The following is an 11,748-nucleotide window of genomic DNA, read 5'->3' on the forward strand; positions in this document are numbered from 1 at the left end:
GAACGCAGCCTCTGGATTGGACAGAAACAGGGAAACATGTCCATGAGCTTTGCTGCATTCACACTCTTTCATTTCCCTAAAGGCAGTGCCGGCTTTACCTGTGTTGGCGCTCTAGACAAAATTACGCCCTTGCGCCCTTCCATGCCAATCCCCCCCCCCCCCCCCCCCCCCACCGGACGCCGGCAAAATACCCCGACGGTGTCGCACCGGTCAACAATCCCGCTGCTGGCGCCCCTCTGGCCGCTAGCGGCGCCCCTCCAGCAGATGGCGCCCTAGGCAATTGCCTATATCGCCTATGCCAAAAGCCGGCCCTGCCTAAAGGGAATTTGTGCTTCACAAATTATTTGTGAATCTGCATTTATTTGTGCAAATCATCAGCGGCTCCCGGCTCCTTTACAAAGACCAAACGCTGCATGCATGAAACTGGTCGCCATGACAACTTCAAATTAAAATGTCAAATTTCACTGGAAGGTTCGGGCTGGGTGATAGAGACTAAATCAAATATTGTGAAATATTTTGATCAAATACCTCAATATGGTTAATGTAGGGATGACTGCTGTTGCTCTGGGAAAATATTCAGACACTGAGATTTTAGATCATTCTTTTCTGATGTCTTTATTTTTCTGTGAGTGTAAAATATATTCAGTGAAAAAGACGACATTCACAAGTCAGCAAAGTGAGTCAGGAGGAGTGAAGAGCAACATGTGATCTATGAAGACTGGGACAACTGTGTGTGTGTGTGTGTGTGTGTGTGTGTGTGTGTGTGTTTGCCCCTCTTAGACTGACTTAAATCAGAAGATGAGTGACTGTGAGGAAGAAGAGGAGGGCAGAGCAGTGTCTGCAGTGTCCAGCTGTCTGTCCATGAAGAGTGACTGGTCTAAAGAAGAACCTCCAGACTTCAGTGCTGAACCTGGAGCTTCAGACACAAAGTAAGACAGCTGTTAGAGAGCAGTGTGTGTTCACTGTTTTCTTGTGAAATCTGTTTGTGGCTCATGGAGAAAGTAGACGTGACCCCAAAACTGATGCTTCAGATCATGAGCCACATCTGCTCTTTTAGCTGGACCCCCCCTCACAACAAAGGGCGACCAAATCATGAGCTGCTGGGAGCGACTGGGAAAACTGGGAGCACCAGTGCTGCCAGTGGAAAAGTTAGTCTGGAGCCCTGATTTACAAGAACTAATAACATGTTTCAAACATTTGTGTTTCCAGAGGTTCCTGCCACAGAGCAGAGTCTGCAGTGTCCAGCTGTCTGTCCATGAAGAGTGACTGGTCTAAAGAAGAACCTCCAGACTTCAGTGATGGACCTGGACCTTCACACACAAAGTAAGACAGCTGTCAGACTGTGAGCCTGATGGAATATGATGACATGAGATTATATAGCAGAGCAAGTAGAGAGGAGATCAAGAAAAGAGACTGCAGAGAGAGAAATGACTGCTCCCTGCTCTGCAATCCAGCTGTTCAACCAAAACACATCTGGCTCTGTGCTGTTTTCCACAAACTGTGATGCTGTTTGATGTTTTGCACCAAAACACCTGAGAACATTTCCACGTGCACCTGCACTCACAAGTTCTTCACACACCTGTGTCTGTAGATTAATTTAACTGCAAAATCAGTGTGGGCCTAGTGAGGGCAGTGAGGGCTTCCTGAAGGCTAGGTAAAGGCTGCCTGCTGTGCGCCCTCTAGCCAGCCCTAAGTGGGCCCATACAGGGCCAGTGCCGGCTTCCTTAGGGGTTAATGAGGGCTGCCCATGCAGGACCAGCACTGAGGGGCCAACGTTTTGCCAATGAGCAAATTCTCAGGGGGCCTGCGTGGGCTGCCCTAAGTGGGCCTGTAAAGGGCCATTGCAGGCCTGTTTACTGGGAAGTTTAGATTCACATTGACTGACAGATAAATCTGATCCTGTGCTGCTCAGACTGATGCACCATGGCTCACATCACACACACACACACACACACACACACACACACACGTCAGCATGGAAGTGGCCAAAGTCCACAAGCCCATGATTGAGTTTAAGTGTAGATCCTCCTGGTCAAATATTACTGAACTGCCAGTGGAAGCTGCTCAGTCAGTTTTTTACTTGAATTAAAGTAATCTCCTGTAAAAATACTTAATTATTCAAAAGTACATTTTCATTTCAACATCAACGTTCAAGGTAAAAAACACAAGGTTCAGCACATTGCTGTATTATTTTCACAGTGCATTTACAGAACCTGAGAACTCTCTGGAAAAAATATTGTTTCTAACTTGGATTAATTTTAGGGTTTTTTATTTTTAACCTGTGGTGTGTGTGTGCAGACTGGGGCCTAAACAGTCTTGGAGCTGCATCAGTTGGCTTTGACTGGAAAGCTGAGACTCTTGTGGATTCAGTGAGCCACATTTGATTCCTGTGTGATGATGTTGGCCCCCATAGCAGCCATTTCACTGCAGGCAGAGACTTTTGTCACACTGGACGTCGCTGGAGAAAGTGACCTCTAGTGACCTCTAGGAGAATCACAGCCTCATCAAACTTTACAGACACAAACTAGAGAGCGAGGCCGTTCAGAGGAGCTCTGCTGCTCCAGACAGACTGACAGGAAGGGCCAGTTTCTGACACATTTCCACTACGAAGATAAGAGGATACTTAAGAATCGCAATATGTATTGATCGGCTCCCAGGTGTCATGACAGTATCGATCAGGAGATCAGCATATTGTCCAGCCTGAGTGCTGTAATGCCTGACTTCTGGTCCTGGAACCAGACAGGAGCGCTGGAACCAGCATGAAGACCCACCTGGATGTGGAGGGGATTCAGACATTTGTTATGAGGTCTAGTCGTAGTAGACTGGAGTAGTAACCATGGTGACTAATCTCAGGGTTAAGTCGAGGGGGTGTCATCCTCTTTTGTTTGTTGAAAGCTTGTTGCAGCGAGTTTCCTCCTCACCCACAAACTGTTTACATGTTTTGCTTTTGTTGTTGGTCAACTTTTCTTTCACGGATTCACGATAAAAATCACTAAAAAAACATGAACTGTCAAGCTCTTGGATTGCTGTATTTGTCATAATCTGCTGCAAAAACTCAAAGTGGATGTCATGTTGTTTACATGGACATTTCTTCTTCTAAATACTATCTTAATTGCATTAATATTGGAATATTGTAGTCCATGTAAATGTAGTCACTGTAAGTGACATAAGAGACCAGTTATGACAATTGTAATAACCTTGGCTAAATGTCAAGTGTCCCATTGTCATGTTTGTTTGTTTGTTTGTTTGTTTGTTTGTTTTTTGTCTAAACATAAAGTGCTTTCATCTCCACAGGGACAGGAAGAGGAGTCGAGGTGATGTGAAGGAGCAGCTGTCCTGCTGTGCTTTGTGTCAGGAGATCCTGAGGGATCCAGTCTCCACCAGCTGTGGACACTGGTTCTGCAGACGGTGCATCACCTCAGACTGGGACCAGTCTGATCCATCAGGAGATCCTGCCTGTCCCCAGTGTGGAGAAAGATCCAGAACAAGACCTGGACTGCAGACACCCAGTCAAACCAGCCCAGTGGACGGCGGTCTGCAGGAGGTTTTAGACGAGCATAAGATCAGTCTGAGGAGGAGATGTGAATTTGTGACAGAAGGAACTGCTGCAGCAGGAAGTGGAACCCCCCTCAACAGGATCTACACTGAGCTCTACATCACACAGGGACGGAGGGAAGAGGTTAATACCCAACATGAGGTGAGGCAGCTGGAGACAACATCCAAGATGGAGACCCTCAGTGACACTCCAATCAAGTGCCAGGACATCTTTAAACCCTTACCTGGCCAAGACACACACATCAGAGTAGTTGTGACGCAGGGCGTTGCCGGGATTGGAAAAACCTTCTCAGTGCAGAAGTTCACTCTGGACTGGGCAGAGGGCTTGGAAAACCAACATGTCAGTCTTGTGGTTCTGCTTTCGTTCCGGGAGCTGAACTTGATCAAAGATGAGCGCTACAGTCTTCTCCAGCTGCTCCGTGTTTTCCATCCAACATTACAGACGGTCACAGCAGAGAAGCTCGCCGTCTGTGAAGTCGTGTTCATCTTTGACGGCCTGGATGAAAGCAGGTTTTTATTGGATTTCCAGAACAATGAGATCGTGTCTGATGTCACACAGACATCATCAGTAGATGTGCTGTTGACAAACCTCATCAAGGGGAAGCTGCTTCCCTCGGCTCTCCTCTGGATAACTTCCAGACCTGCGGCGGCCAATCAGATCCCTCCTACATGTGTGGACAGGGTAACAGAAGTGCGAGGGTTCACTGACCTCCAGAAGGAGGAGTACTTCAGGAGGAGATCCGGTGATGAGGAGCTGTGCAGCAGAATCATCTCACACATCAAGGCGTCCAGGAGCCTCCACATCATGTGCCACATCCCAGTCTTCTGCTGGATCACTGCTACAGTTCTGGAGCACATGTTGACTACAGACCAGAGAGGAGAGCTGCCCAAGAGCCTGACTGACATGTACTCACACCTCCTGCTGGTTCAGACACAGAGGAAGAAGCACAAGTACAATGAGAGACATGACAGGAGTCAGCAGGAGCTGATGGAGACTGACAGGGAAGTTCTTCTGAAGCTGGGCAGGCTGGCGTTTGAACATCTGGAGAAAGGCAACCTGATGTTCTACCAAGAAGACCTGGAGGAGTGTGGTCTTGATGTCACAGAGGCCTCGGTGTACTCAGGAGTGTGCACAGAGATCTTCAAAACCGAGTGTGTGCTCTTTCAGAGAAAAGTCTTCTGCTTTGTTCATCTGAGCATTCAGGAGTTTCTCGCTGCAGTCTACATCTTCCACTGCTACACCAACAGCAACACAGAGGTACTGGCCAGAATCATGAGGAGAAAATGTGATGACAAAAAGCCATCGTTGGATATCTTCCTGAGGACAGTCATGTCTGAAGCCCTGTGGAGCAAAAATGGTCACCTGGACCTCTTTGTCCGTTTCCTTCATGGCCTCTCACTGGAGTCCAACCACAGGCTCTTAGGAGGCCTGCTGGGTCAGACAGAGAACAGACCAAAAGACATCCAGAGAGTCATCAAGAATCTGAAGAAGATGAACACCTCCAGTGTCTCACCTGACAGAAGCATCAACATCTTCCACTGTTTGATGGAGATGAACGACCTCTCAGTAAATCAGGATATCCGAGAGTTCCTGAAGTCAGAGAGCAGATCAGAGAAGAAACTCTCTGAGATCCACTGCTTAGCTCTGGCCTACATGCTGCAGATGTCAGAGGAGGTTCTGGATGTGTTGGACCTGCAGGCATACAGAACATCAGATGAGGGACGACGGAGACTGATCTCAGCTTTGAGGAACTGCAGGAAGGCTCGGTTAGTCCTGATGTGAAATCAACATTATACAAACAGTGTAGAGCTGCTTCCATACCTGACACCATCAGAAATACAATAAAGATATGTAGTTCTCTAAATATTCAGGATAAATGATTGATTCTGAGAAAAAAATATATACTTAAGGCAGTCCAGGGTAAAAAGGAGGCAACATGATGGTGATGCCCACAGCAGCTCACCCCTACAATACTTCAAAATAAGAGTTTTTGCTGTGTAATTGAACTTGAGCATCAGGTTTCTACTGCTTGGTTTCTTCTGATATTATAAGTGAAGCACCTTTCAAAAAATTGTATCCTGTAATACAATTTAATATTACTATAATATAACACTATATAAACACAAGAAAATCACAGACTTGACATTAAATCTGTAATTACAGACTTTCTGGCTGTGAACTCTCAGAGACTCATTGGGAAATCGTGGCCTCGGCTCTGAAGTCCAACCCCCATCTGACAGAGCTGGACCTGAGTAAGAACCTGCTGGAGGATTCAGGAGTGGAGCTGCTGTCTGCTGGACTGGAGAGTCCAAACTGCAGACTGGAGACTCTCAGGTCAGACTGCACTTTTTAATGATGTGTGAACATGTAATATTCTGTTAGCTGAACAGGAGTTTTACAGACTTACATCTCAAATTGTTGTCAAACTGTATTTTCACACAATCCTTGTGTGTTGAAATGAAAAACTGTGAACTTCAGTGATGATATTGTACATTATTTCAACATGCAGGGGTCCAAATGGCCTCTTTCTGTGGGAATCTGATATTTATTGTGGTAATTCCACAGAACGTATAGAGGACACCATCATCGAGGTCTTGGTCCAGCTATGGATTCACAAAGGATTCCAATATTTTCTTTGATGAATCATCAGGGACAAAAATCCCATGTGGGCATATCAGTGCATTATGGTATCTTTCACAGATTAGGCATGATGGTATGGAGTTGATATGTCCAACTTTTACCATCCTGATCACATTCCCTCATGGTAACTTTACTAGAGGTGGGACCTCAGGAAAATATGTCTGGTTGGGGTCGGCAGATATGGATGATATTCAGGTCAAAGAATATTCCAGAGAGGATGATCAGGTTTATGTATGGGTTTGTGAGTGTCTGTGTGTGGTCTGATAAAAGAAAGATAAAATGAAAAAATTAGGATATCTAAACATACACATACACACATATACAACGACGTATGTATACAACGACAAGGCAAGGGATAGTTACAACAGGCGTCAGTTAACAAGAACCAATATTACCATTATTGGGCACAATGGGCAAAGTATATCCACATAAAATGGGCAACAACAGAAATACAGTGTCAGTACTACAAAGTAACCACACAATAAATAAGTGTCAACTCAATACAATTTAACTGGCTTTGCGCTAGTAAGAGCAAAAGCAACCACAATGTATGCCTAATGAGGCCAATTAAGACACAACCAATTAACTCCAGATTGCAGACTGGAGACTCTCAGGTCAGACTGCACTTTTTAATGATGACATAAATATATGGATATTGTTTGAATCATATAGTAGCACTAAATGTCTATAAGGCTGATATTGCTGTGAAGTATATGTTGTGCTTTTTTAAAGTCGGGGCTGCTGGTTATTTTAGTTTTTGTGAGGATGGTTGGTCAGGTTCTGTATCATGGATGCATGCGTGCTTTGTGAGGTTTGACAAGTAACTAACAACCGTCTCATGTATCAGAAGAGAGAGAGAGAGAGAGACAGAGAGAGAGAGAGATTTTTCAAAACTCTTTATTGCAAAGATGTGTACTACCTTACATCTTTAAAAACACGAACAACAAAACATTAAAAATAAATAAATAAAAAGGAGATAGAGGATTAACCTCTTACTCAAAACAGTTTGCAAAGACTAAACCATTATTGAAGACTGAGCACAAGGCCCCATTATAGCACCAGACATTTTCAAAAGTATCAATATTGTTTAGGGACTTGTAAAAATTAAAATCCATTTGTATTCTTGATTTTAACCGCCTTACAAAAACTACTACAGGATCATAATCATAATCATTTTCTATTTTGTTTTTCCTAGTAACATTGATAGACATTTTAGCATTGCCCAGAATGTAGTTGATTAACTGTGCCTTTGACCTCATTTTCTTACAATACTAATAAGAATAAACATTTTTCTTGAGAAAGATTCATTAAATCTCTGAAAAAGTTTATCTAAGAAATCAAAGAGGCCATTTAACCTCACACAAAACAAAAAAGTATGAAACACTGTTTCCCTCTGTAAACAAAATGGGCAATCTTGTGTTACCTCAGGGTTCAAAATAAATATAAAAGAATTAGTTGCAACAATACCATGAAGCACTCTCCACTGTAAATCACCCATTTTTTTAGTTAATGGTGGCTTGTACAATGCTCTCCATTCAGGTTGACATTATTTTCCAGCTTTAAAACATTACGCCAAGGAGTATCGGTTCTTGAAGTCAACCACTTTTTGTTCAATACTTTGACACAGGTTTTATACATAGCTTTGCAACTTGTCTCATTCATACCAATAACAATATCAGAAGACAGTAAAAGTGCTCCTTCAGCCTCTTCTATTTTAGGAACAAACGTAACTTGGAAACAAATCACTACAAACTGGCCTCAGCCCATTCTTATAATATTTCAATAATGTATGTTCCTCTGATGTTAAGGCAGATCTCAAATAATCTACAATCTGCCTCATCACTCTCACAGATCTCATCCCAATTTGATTTGTTATTAATTCCACATTTTTCAAATCAGTTCCACATATTTTCACAACATGACCCAAGGTTATTATTTTTGTTTGACAAAATCAATCATTAAGACCAGCAGCACAATGGGCTATGTCTAATCTTGCACCACGAATGATAGGTTCAATCAGAAGCCAATGTAAAGACGGAGTCCTGTGCATTCTTTGAACTTTAAATAAGCTCCACACTTTAAAAAGTCCTCTGTAGAAAACAGGCAGTCCGTTTGTGTTTAACTTAGTAGGATCCAGTAAAAACAGAGTTTTATCCAGTCCTAAATTTAAGATAAGAGATATTCCTTTATTAGTCCCACAGTGGGGAAATTTCCCGCATCACAGCAGCAAAGTGGATAGCAAGATACGAAGCACAATTTACACAATAAAGCAATATAAACACTGTAAACTAAATTTCCAAGAGTGTGCAAGATTTCACAAGCAATTCCTCTCCAAGTCAGGCTCTCAGGTCCAGCAAGGAAGCGTTGGATGAATTGAAGACGAAAGGCTGCCCCTCTGCTTGGCAAATGAACAACTCCTTGTCCACCCTCATCTTTAGGAAGATACAATACACTCTGTTGAATCCAGTGCAAATGATCCCAAAAGAAATCAACTAAAAGTGCTTGTATTTTGGACAACAAATTGGGTGGTGGATCCAAACAAATTAATTTATGCCACAAAAAAGAAGCAACCAAATTATTTATGATTAAACATCGCCCTCTATAAGATAGCTGTGGCATTAACCACTTCCACTTATTGAGACGCCCTTTATTTTTCCAACAGCTCCATCCCAATTCTTCTGCACTGTAGTACTGTCACCTAGAAAGACACCAAGGTATCTAAATCCCCCTCTTTTCCAGTAAAGACCATCTGGTAGTGTTGGTGGTGTATCTAACCAGTCACCCACTAAGATAGCTTCAATCTTATTCCAGTTAATCTTAGCAGAGGATAATAGCCCAAACTCCTTAGTAATATTATTCACAGCATCAATATCATTCTGGCCATCTAGCATTATCACCAAATCATCAGCATATGCTGACAGCTTTAATATAATGTTATTAGTCGCTAAATAAACACCAGAAATTTTAGCTCTCAACGTATTTAACAGTGGTTCAATTGATAAAGCATACAACATTCCTGATAAGGAACAACCTTGCCGTATACCTCTATTGACTTTGAAAGGAGTACATAAGCCGCCATTAACCTTAAGTAAACTTTCAATGTCACTGTGCATAAGCTTTTTCATTTTAATAAAACCAGAATTAAAGCCGAATTCTTCCAAAACTTTCCATAAATGGTGGTGTTCTACTCGGTCAAAAGCCTTCTCTTGATCTAAAAAGAGAAGTCCTAACTTTTTCTTCAATTTATTACAAACTTCCAAAGTGTCACGAACTAGAAAAATATTATCAAAACTAGATCTCCCTGGCACACAGTATGTTTGGTCCACATGAATAATTTGCTCCATGACTTTAGCCAATCTAGCAGCAAGAGTTTTGGAAAAGATCCGGCTGTCAATGCACAAGAGGGACAAAGGGCGCCATTGCTTTAAGTCAGTCAGGTCACCCTTCTTGGGCACCAGGGTCAAGACAGCTCTGCGGCAACTCTGAGGAAGTTTTCCTCCAGCCACACTGCCATTCAACATTTTCAGTAAATCTTGCCCTATTACTGACCAAAACGCCTTATAGAACTCTGCTGGCAAGCCATCTATGCCAGGCGTTCGCCCATTTTCCATCCCCATAACAGCAGCGTTCTCTTGCTGACTTTGGCTTTGTTGGCTTTGTTTGGCTGTTTAAAGAGAGATTCATCTACATCCATCAAGGAATTTCCATCATCAGCAATTTCACCAAAAATACGGTCAATATCAGCTCCGACGTCACTGTTACTCTGCGTATCTTGTGAGCTGTCATTCATGTCTGTATCAACTGACGCATCATCTCCAGCTTCGGGAGAGCGGTGGTTATCATTATTCTCATTTAACAGTATCACATTGTTTTCTTTCTGAGCAACACTACACTCATCAGTGCTCAGAGCGTCTTTTTCTCCCTCTGACTGATTAACATCAGAAGCATTTGCATTTTCTTCTGCGTTTTGTTTGTTTCAGCAACAGTTGGGTTGCTTGCGTTTTGCGCAGTGGATCCATGTATTTTATCAATGGCAGGAGGATTGTCTATGTTAATCACAGCTGATTTGTTCATTTTGTCAGTAGATCCACTGTTTGTGCTACTCGCAGCCAAATCAGGTGTTCGCTCAGATGCAGAGGAAATTTGTGTGACGCCTGCAGCCGAACCATCAATTTCATCGGGTGGGACAGGGGGGTTTGCGTTTCCTGCAGCTGACCCAGACGTTGTGGGAGGGTCTGGCTGCCTCTCAGGACACGCTCTCAGTAAATGCCCGACTTTCCCACAACCAAAACATTTCATTGATTTGGTAGTGACATAAATAGCATAGTTAAAGTTGTCAAGCTTCACGATCAAAGTCATGTCAATTTCGGGTTGATTCAGAATCATGTAGACCGAGAGCCTAAAAGAAACAACGTGTTTCAGTAGCGGAGAAATAGTTGTGATGGAAATTTTCTTGATCTGTGAGACCAATTTGCCATGTCTTGAAAGACAATCAGTAAGAACATCATCTGGGATAAACAGAGGGACATTAGACAGAATAACCTTCTTGGCTGGTGTTGAAAGTGGCAGAACAGAGAAATATTCCCCATCAATAGTTACTCCACTCTCAATCATATCATGGGCCATAAGCTCCGTTTTAAGAAACAATACAACCGCATTATTCATGCGTGATGCAGAGACAATATTCTCATGGCCAACTAAATCTCCAACAGCTAAACTGCATTTCTCAACACTGGCTCTCGTAGGCACTTTAACAGCATATTTCCGCGTGAGTAACTCAAAATCCATACCTGAGCCAGTCATGTTTCCACAGCGTGGAAACAGATGCCCAGATTAATCACAGCAAGCAAATCACTACAACACCAAAAATACTCAAGAACAACCAAACAAATACCTTAGGTGTAAAACAGCATAAAGCTAGAAAAATATTAGAAAATAGAGGGGAAAAAGAGCACAATCAAACTTGGCACAGCAGCCTAGTTTCCACTCACTCAGAAGCACTCCGGCTCCGTCCACTCACTCCGCACATGCGCTGAGAGAGAGAGAGAGAGAGCTTATTCTTAATTTAGGTTTTTGTGTTTTTGTGTGTTTGAAACTCGGTTTCTGTCAGAGCCACATTGTTACGACCGGCTTGTTGGCCGCAACAAAAGAGGAGATGTACGAGAAGTAAATTATAACAAACTGAATTTTAATCAAGTAAACAAATAAATGTATGGGGTGTGGAAGGCAGTATCAGTGGTGTGGGTGAATGTATGGATGCAGTGAGCAATGTGTGGTGCATGTTGTCAGTGCAACAAAGGAAAAACAAACAAAAGAGAAGGCCAGCACGCAGACAGGGTGCTGCCTGGAGCGAGGACCAGGTAGAGTGGAGAGCAGAGCGAGGGGACTGGCGTCTGGGAAGGCGGGTTTAAATAGACCTTGATGGGAACACTGGCCAGGTGTTCCCAGTCAGGTTAATGGCAGACTGGACAGACCTGGAAGACAAAAACACACACACACCAGTACACCGAAGACTACACACCAGGCCTGGGGCCGTCACACCCCCCCCATAA

At 43.2% G+C, this 11,748-nt stretch overlaps 1 pseudogene; it reads left to right on the forward strand.

The window, feature by feature from the left end:
* The first annotated feature begins 861 nt into the window (after positions 1-861).
* On the forward strand, positions 862-11,366 carry LOC115359835 (protein NLRC3-like; annotated as a pseudogene).
* Positions 11,367-11,748: the final 382 nt, after the last annotated feature.

Source organism: Myripristis murdjan, chromosome 5, assembly GCF_902150065.1.
Source record: "Myripristis murdjan chromosome 5, fMyrMur1.1, whole genome shotgun sequence".
Classification (NCBI taxonomy): domain Eukaryota; kingdom Metazoa; phylum Chordata; class Actinopteri; order Holocentriformes; family Holocentridae; genus Myripristis; species Myripristis murdjan.